A 21,593-nucleotide genomic window follows, 5' to 3' on the forward strand; every position below is an offset into this window, starting at 1 on the left:
AGACAAGGGAATCAACGGAAACATCAGTGGAGGGGGCAAATGGGGAGGTGATAACAAGTAGTGGTGATGTGAGAAGGAGATGGAGAGAGCATTTTGAAGGTTTGTTGAATGTGTTTGATGATAGAGTGGCAGATATAGGGTGTTTTAGTCGAGGTGGTGCGCAAAGTGAGAGGGACAGGGAGAATGATTTGGTAAACAGAGAAGAGGTAGTAAAAGCTTTGCGGAAGATGAAAGCCGGCAAGGCAGCAGGTTTCGGTGGTATTACAGTGGAATTTATCAAAAAATGGTGAGACTCTATTGTTGACTGCTTGGTAAGGTTCTTTAATGTATGTATGACTCTTGGTGAGGTGTCTGAGGATTGGCGGAATGCGCGCATAGTGCCATTGTACAAAGGCAAAGGGGATAAAACTGAGTGCACGAATTACAGAGGTATAAGTTTGTTGAGTATTCCTGGTAAATTATATGGGAGGGTATGGATTGAGAGGGGTGAAGGCAGGGACAGAGCATCAGATTGGGGAAGAGCAGTGTGGTTTCAGAAGTGGTAGAGGATGTGTGGATCAGGTGTATGCTTTGAAGAATGTATGTGAGAAATACTTAGAAAAGCAAATGGATTTGTATGTAGCATATATGGATCTGGAGAAGGCATATGATAGAGTTGATAGAGATGCTCTGTGTAAGGTATTAAGAATATATGGTGTGAGAGGCAAGTTGTTAGAAGCAAGAAAAGTTTTTATCGAGGATGTAAGGCATGTGTACGTGTAGGAAGAGAGGAAAGTGATTGGTTCTCAGTGAATGTAGGTTTGCGGCAGGCGTGTGTGATGTCTCCATGGCTGTTTGATTTGTTTATGGATTGTTTTGTTAGGGAGGTAAATGCAAGAGTTTTGGAAAGATGGGCAAGTATGCAGACTGTTGTGGATGAGAGAGCTTGGGAAGTGAGTCAGTTGTTGTTCGCTGATGATACAGCGCACGGTGGCTGATTGATGTGAGAAACTGCAGAAGCTGGTGACTGAGTTTGGTAAAGTGTGTGAAAGAAGAAAGCTGAGAGTAAATGTGAATAAGAGCAAGGTTATTAGGTATAGTAGGGTTGAGGGACAAGTCAATTGGGAGGGAAGTTTGAATGGTGAAAAACTGGAGTAAGTGAAGTGCTTTAGATATCTGGTAGTGGATTTGGCAGCGGATGGAACCATGGAAGCGGAAGTGAATCATATTCTGGGAGCGTTGAAGAATGTGTGGTAGTCGAGAACATTATCTTGGAAAGCAAAAATGGGTATGTTTGAAGGAATAGTGGTTCCAGCAATGTTATATGGTTGCGAGGCGTGGGCTATGGATAGACTTGTGCGGAGGAGGGTGAATGTGCTGGAAATGAGATGTTTGAGAACAATATGTGGTGTGAGGTGGTTTGATCGAGTAAGTAATAATAGGGTAAGAGAGATGTGTGGAAATAAAATGAGTGTGATTGAGAGAGCGGAAGAGCGTATCTGAAATGGTTTGGTTACATGGAGAGAATGAGTGAGGAAAGATTGACCAAGAGGATATATATCTCAGAGGTGGAGGGAGGTAAAAGTGTAAGACCAAATTGGAGGTGGAAAGATGGGGTGAAAAAGATTTTGAGTGATCGGGGTCTCAACATATAGGAGGTTGAAAGGCGTGCAAGGAATAGAGTGAATTGGAACGATGTGGTATACCTTGGTCGATGTGCTGTCAATGGATTGAACCAGGGCATGTGAAGCGTCTGGGGTAAAGCATGGAAAGTTCTGTGGGGCCTGGATGTGGAAAGGGAGCTGTGGTTTCTGTACATGACAGCTAGAGACTGAGTGTGAACGAATGTGCCCTTTGTTGTTCTCTTTTCCTAGCGCTACCTCTCAATGATGTGGGGGGAGAGGGGTTTTTATTTCATGTGTGGCGAGGTGGCGATTGGAATGAATAAAGGCAGACAGTATGAATTATGTACATGTGTATATATGTATATGTCTGTGTGTGTATATATATGTATACGTTGAGATGTATAGGTATGTATAGTGGCATGTGTGGTCATGTATGTATATGCATGTGTATGGGGGTGGGTTGGGCCATACTTTCGTCCTTTTCCTTGTTCTACCTCGCTAACGCGGGAGACAGCGACAAAGAAAAATATTATAAATAAATAATATATATATATATATATATATATATATATATATATATATATATATATATATATATTATTATACTTTGTCGCTGTCTCCCGCGTTTGCGAGGTAGCGCAAGGAAACACACGAAAGAAATGGCCAAACCCCCCCCCCCCCATACACATGTATATACATACGTCCACACACGCAAATATACATACCTACACAGCTTTCCATGGTTTACCCCAGACGCTTCACATGCCTTGATTCAATCCACTGACAGCACGTCAACCCCGGTATACCACATCGCTCCAATTCACTCTATTCCTTGCCCTCCTTTCACCCTCCTGCATGTTCAGGCCCCGATAACACAAAATCCCTTTCACTCCATCTTTCCACCTCCAATTTGCTCTCCCTCTTCTCCTCGTTCCCTCCACCTCCGACACATATATCCTCTTGGTCAATCTTTCCTCACTCATTCTCTCCATGTGCCCAAACCACTTCAAAACACCCTCTTCTGCTCTCTCAACCACGCTCTTTTTATTTCCACACATCTCTCTTACCCTTACGTTACTCACTCGATCAAACCACCTCACACCACACATTGTCCTCAAACATCTCATTTCCAGCACATCCATCCTCCTGCGCACAACTCTATCCATAGCCCACGCCCCGCAACCATACAACATTGTTGGAACCACTATTCCTTCAAACATACCCATTTTTGCTTTCCGAGATAATGTTCTCGACTTCCACACATTCTTCAAGGCCCCCAGAATTTTCGCCCCCTCCCCCACCCTATGATCCACTTCCGCTTCCATGGTTCCATCCTCTGCCAGATCCACTCCCAGATATCTAAAACACTTCACTTCCTCCAGTTTTCTCCATTCAAACTCACCTCCCAATTGACTTGACCCTCAACCCTACTGTACCTAATAACCTTGCTCTTATTCACATTTACTCTTAACTTTCTTTTTTCACACACTTTACCAAACTCAGTCACCAGCTTCTGCAGTTTCTCACATATATATATATATATATATATATATATATATATATATGTATATATATATATGTATATATATATATATATATATATATATATATATATATATATATATATATATATATATATATATATATATATATATATATATATATATGTATATATATATATATATATATATATATATATATATATATATATATATATATATATATATATATATATATATATATATTTCTTTTTCTTTCTTTCATACTATTCGCCATTTCCCGCAATAGCGAGGTAGCGTTAAGAACAGAGGACTGGGCCCTTGAGGGAATATCCTCACCTGGCCCCCTTCTGTGTTCCTTCTTTTGGAAAATTAAAAAAAAAAAAAGAAACGAGAGGGGAGGATTTCCAGACCCCGCTCCCTTCCCTTTTAGTCGCCTTCTACGACACGCAGGGAATACGTGGGAAGTATTCTTTCTCCCCTATCCCCAGGGATCACATATGTATATGTATATATATATATATATATATATATATATATATATATATATATATATATATATATATATATATATATATATATGTATATATATATATATATATATATATATATATATATATATATATATATATATATATATATATATATATATATATATATATATAGGGAGGTGAATGGAAGAGTTTTGGAAAGAGGGGCAAGTATGAAGTCTGTTGTGGATGAGAGAGCTTGGGAAGTGAGTCAGTTGTTGTTCGCTGATGATACAGTGCTTTTGGCTGATTCATATGAGAAACTGCAGAAGCTGGTGACTGAGTTTGGTAAAGTGTGTGAAAGAAGAAAGTTAAGAGTAAATGTGAATAAGAGCAACGTTATTAGGTACAGTAGGGTTGAGGGTCAAGTCAATTGGGAGGTAAGTTTGAATGGAGAAAAACTGGAGGAAGTAAAGTGTTTTAGATATCTGGGAGTGGATCTGGCAGCGGATGGAACCATGGAAGCGGAAGTGAATCATAGGGTGGGGGAGGGGGCGAAAATCCTGGGAGCATTGAAGAATGTGTGGAAGTCGAGAACATTATCTCGGAAAGCAAAAATGGGTATGTTTGAAGGAATAGTGGTTCCAACAATGTTGTATGGTTGCGAGGCGTGGGCTATGGATAGAGTTGTGCGCAGGAGGGTGGATGTGCTGGAAATGAGATGTTTGAGGACAATGTGTGGTGTGAGGTGGTTTGATCGAGTAAGTAATGTAAGGATAAGAGAGATGTGTGGAAATAAAAAGAGCGTGGTTGAGAGAGCAGAAGAGGGTGTTTTGAAATGGTTTGGGCACATGGAGAGAATGAGTGAGGAAAGATTGACCAAGAGGATATATGTGTCGGAGGTGGAGGGAACGAGGAGAACTGGGAGACCAAATTGGAGGTGGAAAGATGGAGTGAAAAAGATTTTGAGTGATCGGGGCCTGAACATGCAGGAGGGTGAAAGGCGGGCAAGGAATAGAGTGAATTGGATCGATGTGGTATACCGGGGTTGACGTGCTGTCAGTGGATTGAATCAGGGCATGTGAAGCGTCTGGGGTAAAACATGGAAAGTTGTGTGGGGCCTGGATATGGAAAGGGAGCTGTGGTTTCGGGCATTATTGCATGACAGCTGGAGACTGAGTGTGAACGAATGGGGCCTTTGTTATCTTTTCCTAGCGCTACCTCGCACACACGAGGGGGAGGGGGATGGTATTCCATGTGTGGCGAGGTGGCGATGAATGTGAATAAAGGCAGGCATTGTGAATTGTGTGCATGGGTATATATGTATGTGTCTGTGTGTGTATATGTATGTGTACATTGAGATGTATGGGTGTGTAGGTTTGCGTGTGTGGACGTGTGTGTATATACATGTGTATAGGGGTGGGTTTTGCCATTTCTTTCTTCTGTCTCCTTGCGCTACCTCGCAAATGCGGGAGACAGCGACAAAGCAAAGCAAATATATATATATATATATATATATATATATATATATATATATATATATATATATATATATATATATATATATATATATATATTGAACATCAGTGAAGGGGGCTAATGAGGAGGTGATAACAAGTAGTAGTGATTAGAAAAGGTAGTGAGTGGTGGGATGAAGAGTAAGATTAACAGTGAAAGAGAAGAGAGAGGCATTTGGACGATTTTTGCAAGGGAAAAAATGCAAATGACTGGGAGAGGTATAAAAAAGAGAGGCAGGATGTCAAGAGAAAGGTGCAAGAGGTGAAAATGAGGGCAAATGAGAGTTGGGGTGAGAGAGTATCATTAAATTTCAGGGAGAATAAAGAGATGTTTTGGAAGGAGGTAAATAAAGTGCGTAAGACAAGGGAGCAAATAGGAATTTCAGTGAAGGGGGCTAATGGGGAGGTGATAACAAGTAGTGGTGATGTGAGAAGGAGATGAGTATTTTGAAGGTTTGTTGAATGTGTTTGATGATAGAGTGGCAGATATAGGGTGTTTTGGTCGAGGTGGTGTGCAAAGTGAGAGGGTTAGGGAAAATGATTTAGTAAATCGATGAGAGGTAGCAAAAGCTTTACGAAAGATGAAAGCCGGCAAGGCAGCAGGTTTGGATGGTATTGCAGAGCAATTTATTAAAAAAGAGGGTGACTGTATTGTTGACTGGTTGGTAAGGTTATTTAATGTATGTATGATTCATGGTGAGGTGCCTGGGGATTGGCGGAATGCTTGCATAGTGCCATTTTATAAAGGCAAAGGGGATAAGAGTGAGTGCTTAAATTACAGAGGTATAAGTTTGTTGAGTATTCCTGGTAAATTATATGGGAGGGTATTGATTGAGAGGGTGAAGGCATGTACAGAGCATCAGATTGGGGAAGAGCAGTGTGGTTTCTGAAGTGGTAGAGGATGTGTGGATCAGGTGTTTGCTTTGAAGAATGTATGTGAGAAATACTTAGAAAAACAAATGGATTTGTATGTAGCATTTATGGATCTGGAGAAGGCATATGATAGAGTTGATAGAGATGCTCTGTGGAAGGTTTTAAGAATATATGGTATGGGAGGCAAGTTGTTAGAAGCAGTGAAAAGTTTTTATCGAGGATGTAAGGTATGTGTATGTATAGGAAGAGAGGAGAGTGATTAGTTCTCAGTGAATGTAGGTTTGCGGCAGGGGTGCGTGATGTCTCCGTGGTTGTTTGATTCGTTTATGGATGGGTTGTCAGGGAGGTGAATGCAAGGGTTTTTGGAAAGAGGGGCAAGTATGCAGTTTGATGTGGATGAGAGAGTTTGGGAAATGAGTCAGTTGTTGTTCGCTGATGATACAGCGCTGGTGGCTGATTCATGTACGAAACTGCAGAAGCTGGTGATTGAGTTTAGTAAAGTGTGTGAAAGAAGAAAGTTGAGAGTGAATGTGAATAAGAGCAAGGTTATTAGGTACAGTAGGGTTGAGGGTCAAGTCAATTGGGAGGTACGTTTGAATGGAGAAAAACTGGAGGAAGTAAAGTGTTTTAGATATCTGGGAGTGGATCTGGCAGCGGATGGCACCATGGAAGCGGAAGTGAGCCTTGAAGAATGTTTGGAAGTCGAGAACATTATCTCGGAATGTAAAAATGGGTATGTTTGAAGGAATAGTGGTTCCAACAATGTTGTATGGTTGCGAGGCGTGGGCTATGGATAGAGTTGTGCGCAGGAGGGTGATGTGCTGGAAATGAGATGTTTGAGGACAATATGTGGTGTGAGGTGGTTTGATCGAGTAAGTAATGTAAGGGTAAGAGAGATGTGTGGAAATAAAAAGAGTGTGCTTGAGAGAGCAGAAGAGGGTGTTTTGAAATGGTTTGGTCATATGGAGAGAATGAGTGAGGAAAGATTGTCCAAGAGGATATATGTGTCAGAGGTGGAGGGAACGAGGAGAAGTGGGAGACCAAATTGGAGGTGGAAAGATGGAGTGAAAAAGATTTTGAGTGATCGGGGCCTGAACATGCAGGAGGGTGAAAGGCGTGCAAGGAAAAGAGTGAATTGGAACGATATGGTATACCGGGGTCGACGTGCTGTCAATGGATTGAACCAGGGCATGTGAAGCGTCTGGGGTAAACCATGGAATGTTGTGTGGGGCCTGGATGTTGAAAGGGAGCTGTGGTTTTGGTGCATTATTACATGACAGCTAGAGACTGAGTGTGAACGAATAGGGACCTTGGTGTCTTTTCCTAGCGCTACCTCGCACACATGCGGGGGGAGGGGGTTGTTATTCCATGTGTGGTGAGGTGGCGATGGGAACAAATAAAGTCAGACAGTATGAATTATATACATGTGTATATATGTATATGTATGTACATGTACATGTGTATATATGTATATATGTGTGTATATATATGTGTACATTGAAATGTATAGGTATGTATATTTGCGTGTGTGGATGTGTATGTATATACATGTGTATGTTGGCGGGTTGGGCTATTCTTTCGTCTGTTTCCTTGCTCTACCTCGCTAACGCGGGAGACAGCGACAAAGCAAAATAAATAAATAAATAGATAATATATATATATATATATATATATATATATATATATATATATATATATATATATATATATATATATATATATATATTTTCTTTTTTTTTTTTTTTTGCTTTGTCGCTGTCTCCCGCGTTTGCGAGGTAGCGCAAGGAAACAGACGAAAGAAATGGCCCAACCCACCCCCATACATATGTATATACATACGTCCACACAAAATATACATACCTACACAGCTTTCCATGGTTTACCCCAGACGCTTCAAATGCCCTGATTCAATCCACTGACAGCACGTCAACCCCGGTATACCACATCGATCCAATTCACTCTATTCCTTGCCCTCCTTTCACCCTCCTGCATGTTCAGGCCCCGATCACTCAAAATCTTTTTCACTCCATCTTTCCACCTCCAATTTGGTCTCCCACTTCTCCTCGTTCCCTCCACCTCCGACACATATATCCTCTTGGTCAATCTTTCCTCACTCATTCTCTCCATGTGCCCAAACCATTTCAAAACATCCTCTTATGCTCTCTCAACCACGCTCTTTTTATTTCCACACATCTCTCTTACCCTTACGTTGCTTACTCGATCAAACCACCTCACACCACACATTGTCGTCAAACATCTCATTTCCAGCACATCCACCCTCCTGCGCACAACTCTATTCACAGCCTACGCCTCGCAATCATACAAAATTGTTGGAACCACTATTCCTTCAAACATACCCATTTTTGCTTTCCGAGATAATGTTCTCGACTTCCACACATTCTTCAAGGCTCCCAGGATTTTCGCCCCCTCCCCCACCCTATGATCCACTTCCGCTTCCATGGTTCCATCCGCTGCTAGATCCACTCCCAGATATCTAAAACACTTTACTTCCTCCAGTTTTTCTCCATTCAAACTTACCTCTCAATTGACTTGACCCGCAACCCAACTGTACCTAATAACGTTGCTCTTATTCACATTTACTCTTAACTTTCTTCTTTCACACACTTTACCAAACTCAGTCACCAGCTTCTGCAGTTTCTCACATGAATCAGCCACCAGCGTTGTATCATCAGCGAACAACAACTGACTCACTTCCCAAGCTCTCTCATCCACAACAGACTTCATAGTACATATATATATATATATATATATATATATATATATATATATATATATATATATATATATATATATATATATATATATATATATACGTATATATATATATATATATATATATATATATATATATATATATATATATATATATATATATATATATATATATATATATATATATATATATATATATATGTATGGAGTGAAAAAGACTTTGTGTGATCGGGGCCTGAACATGCAGGAGGGTGAAAGGAGGGCAAGGAATAGAGTGAATTGGAGCGATGTGGTATACCGGGGTTGACGTGCTGTCAGTGGATTGAATCAAGGCATGTGAAGCGTCTGGGGTAAACCATGGAAAGCTGTGTAGGTATGTATATTTGCGTGTGTGGACGTATGTATATACATGTGTATGGGGGGGGTTGGGCCATTTCTTTCGTCTGTTTCCTTGCGCTACCTCGCAAACGCGGGAGACAGCGAGAAAGTATAAAAAAAAAAAAAATATATATATATATATATATATATATATATATATATATATATATATATATATATATATATATATATATATATATATATATATATACGTATATATATATATATATATATATATATATATATATATATATATATATATATATATATATATATATATATATATATATATATATATTATCCCTGGGGATAGGGGATTAAGAATACTTTCCACGTATTCCCTGCGTGTCGTAGAAGGCGACTAAAAGGGGAGGGAGCGGGGGGCTGGAAATCCTCCCCTCTCGTTTTTTTTTTTTTTTTTTTTTCAATTTTCCAAAAGAAGGAACAGAGAATTGGGCCAGGTGATTGTATTCCCTCAAAGGCCCAGTCCTCTGTACTTAACGCTACCTCGCTTATGCGGGAAATGGCGAATAGTTTGAAAGAAAGAAAAGAAAATATATATATATATATATATATATATATATATATATATATATATATATATATATATACATATATGTATATATATATATATATATATATATATATATATATATATATATATATATATATATATATATATATATATATATATTTTTTTTTTTTTTTTTTTTTTTTTTTTTTTTTTATACTTTGTCGCTGTCTCCCGCGTTTGCGAGGTAGCGCAAGGAAACAGACGAAAGAAATGGCCCAACCCCCCCCCATACACATGTACATACACACGACCCACACACGCAAATATACATACCTACACAGCTTTCCATGGTTTACCCCAGACGCTTCACATGCCTTGATTCAATCCACTGACAGCACGTCAACCCCTGTATACCACATCGCTCCAATTCACTCTATTCCTTGCCCTCCTTTCACCCTCCTGCATGTTCAGGCCCCGATCACACAAAATCTTTTTCACTCCATCTTTCCACCTCCAATTTGGTCTCCCTCTTCTCCTCGTTCCCTCCACCTCCGACACATATATCCTCTTGGTCAATCTTTCCTCACTCATTCTCTCCATGTGCCCAAACCATTTCAAAACACCCTCTTCTGCTCTCTCAACCACGCTCTTTTTATTTCCACACATCTCTCTTACCCTTACGTTACTTACTCGATCAAACCACCTCACACCACACATTGTCCTCAAACATCTCATTTCCAGCACATCCATCCTCCTGCGCACAACTCTATCCATAGCCCACGCCTCGCAACCATACAGCATTGTTGGAACCACTATTCCTTCAAACATACCCATTTTTGCTTTCCGAGATAATGTTCTCGACTTCCACACATTTTTCAAGGCTCCCAAAATTTTCGCCCCCTCCCCCACCCTATGATCCACTTCCGCTTCCATGGTTCCATCCGCTGACAGATCCACTCCCAGATATCTAAAACACTTCACTTCCTCCAGTTTTTCTCCATTCAAACTCACCTCCCAATTGACTTGACCCTCAACCCTACTGTACCTAATAACCTTGCTCTTATTCACATTTACTCTTAACTTTCTTCTTCCACACACTTTACCAAACTCAGTCACCAGCTTCTGCAGTTTCTCACATGAATCAGCCACCAGCGCTGTATCATCAGCGAACAACAACTGACTCACTTCCCAAGCTCTCTCATCCCCAACAGACTTCATACTTGCCCCTCTTTCCAAGACTCTTGCATTTACCTCCCTAACAACCCCATCCATAAACAAATTAAACAACCATGGAGACATCACACACCCCTGCCGCAAACCTACATTCACTGAGAACCAATCACTTTCCTCTCTTCCTACACGTACACATGCCTTACATCCTCGATAAAAACTTTTCACTGCTTCTAACAACTTGCCTCCCACACCATATATTCTTAATACCTTCCACAGAGCATCTCTATCAACTCTATCATATGCCTTCTCCAGATCCATAAATGCTACATACAAATCCATTTGCTTTTCTAAGTATTTCTCACATACATTCTTCAAAGCAAACACCTGATCCACACATCCTCTACCACTTCTGAAACCGCACTGCTCTTCCCCAATCTGATGCTCTGTACATGCCTTCACCCTCTCAATCAATACCCTCCCATATAATTTACCAGGAATACTCAACAAACTTATACCTCTGTAATTTGAGCACTCACTCTTATCCCCTTTGCCTTTGTACAATGGCACTATGCACGCATTCCGCCAATCCTCAGGCACCTCACCATGAGTCATACATACATTAAATAACCTTACCAACCAGTCAACAATACAGTCACCCCCTTTTTTAATAAATTCCACTGCAATACCATCCAAACCTGCTGCCTTGCCGGCTTTCATCTTCCGCAAAGCTTTTACTACCTCTTCTCTGTTTACCAAATCATTTTCCCTAACCCTCTCACTTTGCACACCACCTCGACCAAAACACCCTATATCTGCCACTCTGTCATCAGACACATTCAACAAACCTTCAAAATACTCATTCCATCTCCTTCTCACATCACCACTACTTGTTATCACCTCCCCATTTACGCCCTTCACTGAAGTTCCCATTTGCTCCCTTGTCTTACGCACTTTATTTACCTCCTTCCAGAACATCTTTTTATTCTCCCTAAAATTCACTGATAGTCTCTCACCCCAACTCTCATTTGCCCTTTTTTTCACCTCTTGCACCTTTCTCTTGACCTCCTGTCTCTTTCTTTTATACTTCTCCCACTCAATTGCATTTTTTCCCTGCAAAAATCGTCCAAATGCCTCTCTCTTCTCTTTCACTAATACTCTTACTTCTTCATCCCACCACTCACTACCCTTTCTAAACAGCCCACCTCCCACTCTTCTCATGCCACAAGCATCTTTTGCGCAATCCATCACTGATTCCCTAAATACATCCCATTCCTCCCCCACTCCCCTTACTTCCATTGTTCTCACCTTTTTCCATTCTGTACACAGTCTCTCCTGGTACTTCCCCACACAGGTCTCCTTCCCAAGCTCACTTACTCTCACCACCTTCTTCACCCCAACCTTCACTCCTCTTTTCTGAAAACCCATACTAATCTTCACCTTAGCCTCCACAAGATAATGATCAGACATCCCTCCAGTTGCACCTCTCAGCACATTAACATCCAAAAGTCTCTCTTTCGCACGCCTGTCAATTAACACGTAATCCAATAACGCTCTCTGGCCATCTCTCCTACTTACATAAGTATACTTATGTATATCTCGCTTTTTAAACCAGGTATTCCCAATCATCAGTCCTTTTTCAGCACATAAATCTACAAGCTCTTCACCATTTCCATTTACAACACTGAACACCCCATGCATACCAATTATTCCCTCAACTGCCACATTACTCACCTTTGCATTCAAATCACCCATCACTATAACCCGGTCTCGTGCATCAAAACCGCTAACACACTCAATTAGCTGCTCCCAAAACACTTGCCTCTCATGATCTTTCTTCTCATGCCCAGGTGCATATGCACCAATAATCACCCACCTCTCTCCATCAACTTTCAATTTTACCCATATTAATCGAGAATTTACTTTCTTACATTCTATCACATACTCCCACAACTCCTGTTTCAGGAGTATTGCTACTCCTTCCCTTGCTCTTGTCCTCTCACTAACCCCTGACTTCACTCCCCAGACATTTCCAAACCACTCTTCCCCTTTACCCTTGAGCTTCGTTTCACTCAGAGCCAAAACATCCAGGTTCCTTTCCTCAAACATACTACCTATCTCTCCTTTTTTCACATCTTGGTTACATCCACACACATTTAGGCACCCCACTCTGAGCCTTCGAGGAGGATGATCACTACCCCCGTGACTCCTTCTTCTGTTTCCCATTTTGAAAGTTAATGTGGAAGGTATTAAGAATAATTGGGTGTGGGAGGCAAGTTGTTAGAAGCAGCATGTAAAAGTTTTTATCGAGGATGTAATGGCATGTGTACGTGTAGGAAGAGAGGAAAGTGATTGGTTCTCAGTGAATGTTAGGTTTGCGCAGGGGTGTGTGATGTCTCCATGGTTTTAATTTGTTTATGGATGGGGATTGTAAAGGAGGTAAATGCAAGGTCCTGGAAAGAGGGGCAAGTATGAAGTCTGTTGTGGGATGAGAGAAGCTTGGGAATGAGTCCAATTGTTGTTCGTGATGATACAGCGCTGGTGGCTGATTCATGTGAGAAAACTGCAGAAGCTGGTGACTGAGTTTGGTAAAGTGTGTGAAAGAAGAAAGTTAAGAGTAAATGTGAATAAGAGCAAGGTTATTAGGTACAGTAGGGTTGAGGGTCAAGTCAATTGAGAGGTAAGTTTGAATGGAGAAAAACTGGAGGAAGTAGAGTGTTTTAGATATCTGGGAGTGGATCTGGCAGCGGATGGAACCATGGAAGCGGAATTGAATCATAGGGTGAGGGAGGGTGCGAAAATCCTGGGAGCCTTGAAGAATGTGTGGAAGTCGAGAATATTATCTTCGAAAGGAAAAATGACTATGTTTGAAGGAATAGTGGTTTCAACAATGTTGTATGGTTGCGAGGCGTGGGCTATGGATAGAGATGTACGTAGGAGGGTGGATGTGCTGGAAATGAGATGTTTGAGGACAATATGTGGTGTGAGGTGGTTTGATCGAGTAAGTAATGTAAGGGTAAGAGAGATGTGTGGAAATAAAAAGAGCATGGTTGAGAGAGCAGAAGAGGGTGTTTTGAAATGGTTTGGGCACATGGAGAGAATGAGTGAGGAAAGATTGACCAAGAGGATATATATCTCAGAGGTATAGGCAAGTAAAAGTGAGAGACCAAATTGGAGGTGGAAAGATGGAGTGAAAAAGATTTTGCGTGATCGGGGCCTGAACATGCAGGAGGGTGAAAGGCGGGCAAGGAATAAAATGAATTGGATCGATGTGGTATACTGGGATTCGACGTGCTGTCAATGGATTGAATCAGGGCATGTGGAGCGTCTGGGTAAACCATGGTAAGTTCTGTGGGGCCTGGATGTGGAAAGGGAGCTGTGGTTTCGGGCATTATTGCATGACAGCTAGAGAGTGAGTGTGAACGAATGGGGCCTTTGTCGTCTTTTCCTAGCGCTACCTCGCACACATGAGGGGGGAGGGGGATGTTATTCCATGTGTGGCGAATTGGCGATGGGAATGAATAAAGGCAGACAGTGTGAATTGTGTGCATGTGTATATATGTATGTGTCTGTGTTTGTATATATATGTGTACATTGATATGTATAGGTATGTATATTTGCGTGTGTGTACGTGTATGTATATACATGTGTATGGGGGTGGGGTGGGCCATTTCTTTCGTCTGTTTCCTTGCGCTACCTCGCAAACGCGGGAGACAGCGACAAAGCAAAATAATAATAATAATAATAATAATAATAATCATATATATATATATATATATATATATATATATATATATATATATATATATACATATATATATATATATATATATTATATATATATATATATATATATATATATATATATATATATATATATGTATATATATATATATATATATATATATATATATATATATATATATATATATATATATATATATATATATATAATATATATATATATATATATATATAATATATATATATATATATATATATATATATATATATATATATATATATATATACATATATATATATATATATATATATATATATATATATATATATACATCTTCTATATTTATTTGTTATACTTTGTCGCTTTATCTCGCGTTAGCGAAGTAGCGCAAGGAAACAGACAAAAGAATGGCCCAACCCATCCACATACGGATCTATATACATACACGTCCACACACCCACATATACATACCTATACATTTCGACGTACACATATGTATACATATACAAATATGTACATATATACACATGTATATAGTTCATACTTGCTACCTTTATCTATTTCTGTCTCCAGCCCGCCACACATGAAATGACAACCCGCTCCCCCTGCATGTGCGCGAGGTCGCGCAAGGAAAATACAACAAAGGGCACATTCGTTCACACTCAGTCTCTAGCTGTCATTTAATCATGCACCGAAACCATAGCTCCCTTTCTACATACAGGCCCCACAGAACATTCCATGCTTTACCCCAGACGCTTCACATGCCCTGGTTCAACCCATTGACAGCACGTCGACCCCTGTGTACCACATCGTTCCAATTCACTCTATTTCTTGCACGCCTTTCACCCTCATGCATGTTCAGGCCCCGATCACACAAAATCTTTTTCACTCCATCTTTCCACCTCCAATTTGGTCTCCCACTTCTCCTCGTTCCCTCCACCTCCGACACATATATCCTCTTGGTCAATCTTTCCTCACTCATTCTCTCCATGTGACTAAACCATTTCAAATACCCTCTTCCGCTCTCTCAACAACACTCTTTTTATTACCACACATCTCTCTCACCATTTCCTTACTAAATCAAACCACCTCACACCACATATTGTCCTCAAACGTGTCATTTCCAACACATCCACCTTCCTCTGCACAACTCTATCTATAGCCCACGCCTTGCAACCATACAACATTGTTGGAACCACTATTTCTTCAAACATACCCATTTTTGCTTTTCGAGGTAATGTTCTTGCCTTCCACACATTTTTCAATGTTCTCAGAACTTTCGTCCCCTCCCCCACGCTGTGTCTCACTTCTGCTTGCATGGTTCCGTCCGCTGCCATTCCATTCGTAGATATCTAAAACACTTCAATTCTTGCAGTTTTTCTCCATTCAAACTTACCTCCCAATTGACTTGTCCCTCAACCCTACTGTAACTAATAACTTTGCTCTTATTCACATATACTCTCAGCTTTCTTCTTTCACACACTTTACCAAACTCAGTCACCAGCTTCTGCAGTTTCTCACCTGATTCAGCCACCAGCCCTGTATCAACAGCGAACAACAACTGACTCACTTCCAAGCTCTCTCATCCACAACATACATATATATGCATAGACATATACATATATACAAATATACATATTCATACTTGCTGCCCTCATCTATTCACGTCGCCATCCCGTCACTTGTGAAATGGCACCCCCCCTCCCCCAATGCACGTGTGCATGGTAGCTCTAGGAAAAGACAACAAAGGCGACATTTGTTAAAACTCAGTCTCTAGCTGTCATGTGTAATGCACCGAAACCTTAGCTCCCTTTCCACATCTAGGCCACACAGAATTTCCCATGGTTTACTCCATTTGCTTCAAATGCCCTGGTTCAATCCATTAACAACACGTCGACCCTGGTGTACCACATCGTTCCAATTCATTCTATTTTTTACACGCCTTACATCCTCCCGCATGTTCAGGCCCTGATCGCAGAAAATCTTTTTCACTCCATCCTTACACCTTCAGTTTGATCTCCCACTTTTCCTCGTCCCCTACACCTCTGACACATATATCCTCTCTGTCAATCTTTCCTCACTCATTCTTTCTATGTGACCAAACCATTTGAATAGAACCTCTTCTGCTCTCTCAACCACTTTCTTTTAATTACCACACATATCTCTTACCCTTTCATTACTTACTCGATCAAACCACCTCACACCTCAAACATCTCAATTCCGACACATCCACCCTTCTTAGCACAAAACTATCTATAGCCCACGCCTCGCAACCATGTAACATTGTTTGAACCACTATTCCTTCATTCATACCCATTTTTGTTCTCCAAGATAACATCCTCGCCTTCCACACATTTTTCAATGCTTCCAGACCCTTCGCCCCCCCCCCCCCCCCCGCGTGACTCACTCCCGCTTCCATGGTTCCATCCACTGCTAAATCCACTTCCAGATACCTAAAACACTTCACTTCCTCCACTTTTTCTTCATTCAAACTTACCTCCCAATTGACTTGTCCCTCAACCCAACTGAACTTAATAACCTTGCTCTTTTTCACTTTTACTCTCAGCTTTCTTCTTTCACACACTTTACCAAACTCAGTCACCAGCTTCTGCAGTTTCTCACCCAAATCAGCCACCAGCGCTGTATCATCAGCGAACAACAAGTGACTCACTTTCCAAGCCCTCTCATCCACAACAGACTGCATACTTGCCCCTCCCTCCAAAACTCTTGCATTCACCTCCCTAACCACCCCATCCATAAACAAATTAAACAACCATGAAAGGTGTAGAAGGAATAGAGTGAATTGGAATGATGTGATATACCGGGGTTGATGTGCTGTCAGTGGATTGAACCAGGGCATGTGAAGCGTCTCGGGTACACCCTAGAAAGTTTTGTGGGGCGTGGATTTGGAAAGGGAGCTATGGTTTTGGTACTTTACACATTATAGCTAGAGACTAAGTGTGAATGAATGTGGCTTTGTTGTCTTTTTCTAGTGCTACCTCGCACGCGCGCATGGGGACGGGCTTGCCATTTCATGTGTGGCGGGGTAGTGACAGGAATGGAGGAAGGTATGTATATGTATGTATGCGTTGAAATGTATAGGTATGTATATGTGCGTGTGTGGGCGTTTATGTACATACATGTGTATGTGGGTGTGTTTGGCTAGTCTTTCATCTGTTTCCTTGTGCTACTTCGCCAACGCGGCAAACAGCGACAAAGTATGATAAAGAAAAAATAGAAAAAATCATATATTGTATCGACCAATCCCTAGGGATCAATGAAGAGCTGGGTTGAATGTTGAGCGACTGCCGCAACAGGATTCAAACCTATGAACTTGACCCTGGGTGGCTCATGAATGCATCACGGTCAGGAACACTAACTGCTACACCACGGGAAATATTCATGGATCTATGACCCCAACAATCTTGACCCAACCAACAGTGAACAGGGCTATGAAGGTGAGGGATATTGATATTGAAGGGTACAAACATCATGAAAACTTAAGCAAACCTTTTCTAATAAAGCCCATAGGTTTTATAATGATAAACCTATATTGAAAAGCAATGCATACTTAATACTTGAATACCCCAGTTTTTTGCAATAATAACCATTCTGATTATTAGAATCTTGAGAAAACAATTTAAAAGTAATATTTGGTAAATGTGTAATTTCAGGCAGCAATCTCATTACTATAAGAATTTTTCTGAACCTTTCAGAGGATACTCATTTTACTGTCTTTTCATAGAAGAAAAGCAAGAGAAACATTATGTAATTAAAAAATGAAAAATAGCCCCAACCAGAACTTGGTAGTCACAACAAACCTCTGATTTGACCACCTGTAAATAGGAAAACCAGTCATGTTCTAGTTTAGGTGACTTCTAAGGAAGATTTAATGGTTATGCTATTTTTTTCTCTTTACATTGGTGGCTTTGCCAAAATTTATTGGCATTGTTTTTGTTTTGTTGTGCTATCAGCATGAATGCAAGCATAACATATATCAATAGTAGGAGATAGCGGAATGGGAACAACTGAATGCATTCAGCACACTAAGATTTAAGTAGATTAAGAATACCTGCAGTGCTACATGCTTTCAGAGGAATATTTTAATGATTTTTTGCAAAAAAATAAGAAACCAATTACCATCCTTAATGAACAGAAGAGGTGAGTGAAATAAACATTCGGATGAGGGTAGAGAAAATTGTAAGATATAGTAAACAATAATTTGTCATAGGATTAACTAAACAGTTTGTTTCAGAAAAAAGTAAAATAATCGAACGGAGAAGACAAATGATGTAGAATTGATATTTGTTTAAGCTCCCCTCTTTTGGCTTCCCTCCCTAACTTTGATCCTTCATATCTAGCTTCCTCTCTAGCTGATCTATTTCTGTGGTTGTTTGTGGATCAGCCTCACTCCCTTATCTCCATAAACAGCAGTGTTCCTCAAGGTTCTGTCCTGTCCCCTACACTTTTCCTCCTTTTATTCAATGATTTTCTCTTCACAAATAATCCAACGCACTCATACGCTGATGACTCAACAATACATTCATCTACTTCCTTTAATTCTACTCCCTCTTCTCTCACTTGATCTGCATCTCATCTTGACACAGCTTCCTCAGTAAACTCAGACTTGCACAGGATATCTCAGTTGGGTACACAAAAGCTTGTTAAGTTTAATGCCTTCAAGACCCAATTTCTACCTATCTGTATCAAAAACTCCTCACAATTCTCATCTCTTCTTTGACAGTTCTGTAATTCTACCTCTTTACTCAATGGACATACTTGGTATTGCTCTAACACCCACTCTTTTTTAGAAATCCCACATTACAGGGATAGGTAAATCTGCCTCTAAGAAAGTGGGTGTCCTGTTTAGATGTCGAAACTTCTGAACAGTCATTACGTTTATACAAGTGATGGATTCATCCTTGTATGGAGTACTGCTCTTACATTTGGGGTGGTTCTAGCTCTGCATCCTTACTTGACACTGTTGAGTGGAAAGCGATTTGCCTTATAAACTGTTCCAGGCTAACTTCCAAACTTGACCCCCCCCCCTTTGCCTTGTGCTGCAGTGCTGGTTCACTTTCCCTCTTCAATAGGTATTACTTTGGTTTTTGCTCTCGAGAGCTGGCTGCTTATGTGCCCACACCAATAGCTAGACCGTGCAATGCTCGATAAGCTGCTGTGTCTGATGATTATTGTATGGCCATCAGCAACTCAAGGGTGGGCCATTTTGACAACTGCTTCTTTCCCTATTCGTTAGAGCTTTCAAACTCTCTATCATCTCATGTCTTTCCCAATAACTATTACCTGGCTCATTTTGAAAGACAGGTTTTTCATTTTCTCCAAAATTTTTAAATACTTTTCATTGTCTTTTGTTTTTTCCATTTAATAATTTTCTCTATATTTCAGTTAGGGCCTGGCCTTGATGTGAACTTTTATCCGTGACTGGAGCCTTGGAACATAAAAAAGTCTGAGTTGCCAATTTGAAAAATGAATGCAGTGATGACTCCTGTCTTTATGTAATGTAAGTTGCACAATAAACTGAAATTGATTCACAAAGTGTGTTTAAGTTTACAAAATTTTTACTATAAAGATGCTTCAAGTATATGAGCTAAAATAACTATTTGTGCATACTTTATGGGAATCAGTATGAGGCCATGGTTGATAAATATTGGTACATGAGGGCCATTTGGGTTGGAGGTATGTAGCCCTGTATTAATGTGGATGCCACATGTTGATTTATTGTAATATTTTCTGTTGTATTCATTAATCATGTTTGTAGTATTGTAAATAGCCTTATGAATTCACTTACACTGATATATTTTAACCACAATTAAACAAAGAAAAATATGTAAAGTAAATTTACTGTTTTACCGAACCTGCAAAAGTTTTATCTTCCATTTTGGTAGTGGCCTATGAAGTTCAACAAGTGGTTGCTACCTCCTTTAACAGTTTTGTTCTGTAACGGTATATTATTTCTACTCATATTGATTAGCATCTGAATTGATGTCAGAAGTGTGTGCTACTATTGTATTGTTTTGCATGAATACCCAAATATAGGAAATGAACACATGAATTTGTTGTTTATATTTGATTTGTGTTATGTGTAAGTACCTCCTGCTGCTATGATGGCATTAAACCTGTGAAGCATGGATGCAACCAGCATTGATGCCAGATTGCATCCCTCTTAGCTTCTTAAATGCCACCATATGGCATGATTACAAATATAACTGACCTATCTTGTCCTCCTCCAGGGTTTTGCTGCATGATTGGCAGCTCCGTTGCCTATCAGCTGTAGCCCCAGTCTTGTGATATTGCCTGATCCACATAGAAGGTATTCCAGTGTACACCAACCTGCTGGAAAATTTCAGAAATGCTTTGACCTTCATTGTAAAGGGCTACAATGGCTCCCCACATTTCCTTTGAGGTTTCCATGATGAATGGCATGATAAACATAATGATCATCACATGTTGACTCTGATATGGTTCATAACAACAATGGAACATGTCTTGAACCAGGTCCATAATCAATAAATTTGATCCATGATTCGAATACTAGATAGATTTAAAACATCAAAATGAATCATGCACTGCTGCCATAGCCCAAGTATGCTACATTATGACATAAGTCATATATCAGGAATAGTAACAACTGTCTGTCTATACTGTGAGACAGTAATCACATATGTAACTGATGAATTATTCCCCTATGGTAATACACCCCTGTGATGGGTACTGAATGGTGGTGGGTGAGGACAGGCTTACTAATCCCCCCACCCTCAAGATATTTTTAGTCATGTAAAATTTTGGAGCATATTGATCTTTACCTGTATAGTTAGTTGTTTTAGCTATGTATGTAGGTGAAATTTGTAGCTGTGTATAGTATTATTACGCATAGGACATAAACATTAATATTTTCTTGCCATTCACCTGACCATGTATTACAGTAGTTTTAGCCTGTACTGAATTACAAAATTCTAATAATGTAGATTTTGATATTTTCAGTGTTGATACTAATTCAGGTTCTTGCTCCTGGTCTCTGAATTTCACAACTGACATTACTTGTTGTGCTACAGGGAACTTCCAGCAGATG

General features: G+C 40.0%; 1 protein-coding gene across 2 annotated transcripts in view; it reads left to right on the forward strand.

Annotated features, from left to right (window-relative positions):
* The window catches only part of LOC139755486 (uncharacterized), a 93,534-nt gene extending 72,511 nt beyond the window's left edge, over positions 1-21,023 (forward strand). Inside the window, exons 3-4 of one of the 2 annotated variants that reach the window (XR_011714105.1) lie at positions 19,910-20,024; positions 20,755-21,023. The gene's annotated coding sequence lies outside the window, so the exon portion shown is untranslated. Of the gene's footprint in view, positions 1-19,909; positions 20,571-20,754 lie in introns of those variants that run through there. The other variant, XR_011714104.1, reaches the window with a different exon arrangement.
* Positions 21,024-21,593: the final 570 nt, after the last annotated feature.

The sequence above is a fragment of the Panulirus ornatus genome, chromosome 19 (assembly GCF_036320965.1).
Source record: "Panulirus ornatus isolate Po-2019 chromosome 19, ASM3632096v1, whole genome shotgun sequence".
Taxonomy (NCBI): Eukaryota; Metazoa; Arthropoda; class Malacostraca; order Decapoda; family Palinuridae; genus Panulirus; species Panulirus ornatus.